The sequence below is a fragment of the Hyaena hyaena genome, unplaced genomic scaffold (assembly GCF_003009895.1).
Source record: "Hyaena hyaena isolate Hyena2069 unplaced genomic scaffold, ASM300989v1 scaffold_330, whole genome shotgun sequence".
Classification (NCBI taxonomy): Eukaryota; Metazoa; Chordata; class Mammalia; order Carnivora; family Hyaenidae; genus Hyaena; species Hyaena hyaena.
The window spans coordinates 172,229-173,844 of record NW_024080961.1 but is presented as its reverse complement, the minus strand read 5'-3'; the positions used below and the strand labels follow the sequence as shown (position 1 = coordinate 173,844).

At 32.1% G+C, this 1,616-nt stretch overlaps 1 non-coding gene across 1 annotated transcript; it reads left to right on the top strand.

Annotated features, from left to right (window-relative positions):
- Positions 1–1,312: 1,312 nt before the first annotated feature.
- On the top strand, positions 1,313–1,397 carry TRNAE-UUC. The gene has a single exon. It is a non-coding gene; the product is annotated as a tRNA-Glu (tRNA).
- The last annotated feature ends 219 nt before the right edge of the window (positions 1,398–1,616 follow it).

Sequence of the window (1,616 nt, the reverse complement as noted above, 5' to 3'; positions counted from 1 at the left end):
AAATGCATCTTTTTTTTCCCCTAAGTGGTTGAATGTATTGAAATGAAGTTGTTCATAATATTCCCTTACTAACATATTAATGTATTTAGGATCTATAGTAAGGACTCTTTTTTAATCCCTGATTTTGGTGATTTGTGTCTTTCTTTTTCTTTTGACCTGTGTACTTAGATGTTTATGGATTTTATTGATCTTTTACAGGAAAAATGGTTTTATTGGTATTCCTGTTGATTTTTTGTCTGTTTTCTATTTCTTTGATTGTATTCTCACATTAATATTTTCCTTTATTTTGCTTACTTTGGATTTACTCTTCTGCCAAATACAAGCTTAAATACTTGATTTTACACCTTTCTTCTTTTAATATGTACACTTAAGGCTATAAATTTTTCTCTAAGCACTACATTAGTTACATCCCACAAATTTTGACACGTTTTATTTCTGTTCAGTTTTAAATATTTTCTAATTTACCTTGTGATTTTTTGCTTTGCATCTTTGTTGAAATTGTGTTGTTTAATTTCCAAATATTTGGGAATTTTCCAGATATCCTCTGTTGATATTTAATTTCACTTTGGTCAGAATCTGTACTCTGTATCATGATCTTGAAAAATTTGACACTTGTGTTATGGCCCAGAATATAGTCTTACCTTGGTGACTATCCCATATGCACTCATGTGCATAAATAATGTGTGTTGTGCTCTTGCTGGATGGAATGTTCAATATAGATGAATTAGGACAAATTGTTTATGGGATTGTTCAATTTTTTTAATATCTATTCTGATATTTTGTGTATTTATTTCAATTACTGAGAGAAATGTGTTGAAATTTTCAACTATAATTGTAGATAATGTCTTCGTTTAAATTTTGTAAATTTTTATTTCATATATTTTGAAGTTTGTTTTTAGGCACATCCACATTTAGGATTGTTTTTCTGTTCTTGATAAATTTGATCCTTTATCATTTTAAAATGTCCTTCTTTATTCATAGTATATTCCTTGCTCTGAGGTTTCTTTGACATTCGTATAGCCACTACAGCTTTCTTTTAATTAATGTTTGCATAATGTGTCTTTTTCAGTCCTTTTATTTCCACCCTATGTGTGTCCCTATATGTAAAGTGCATTACTTATAGATGGAATATGGTCAGTCTTGATTTTTTTCATGCAGTCTGATCATCTCTGCTTTATAATTTTGAATGTTTAAACCATTTACACTTAATGGAATTATTGATATGGTTAGTTTTAAGTTTATCATATTGCCATTTGTTTTCTATTCTTCATATTTTCCCTCTTTTTTTAAAAATATTTTAATGTTTAGGGGCGCCTGGGTGGCTTAGTCGGTTAAGCGTCCGACTTTCGCTCGGGTCGTGATCTCACGGTTCGTGGGTTCGAGCCCCGCGTCGGGCTCTGTGCTGACTGCCAGCTCAGAGCCTGGAGCCTGTTTCGGTCTGTGACTCCCTCTCTCTCTGACCCTCCCCTGCTCACGCTGTCTCTCTCTCTCTCCTAGAAATAAATAAAACATTAAAAAAAAATATTTTAATGTTTATATATATATATTTTAATAGTTTATTGTCAAGTTGGTTTCCATATAACACCCAGTGCTCATCCCCACAAGTGCCCTCCTCC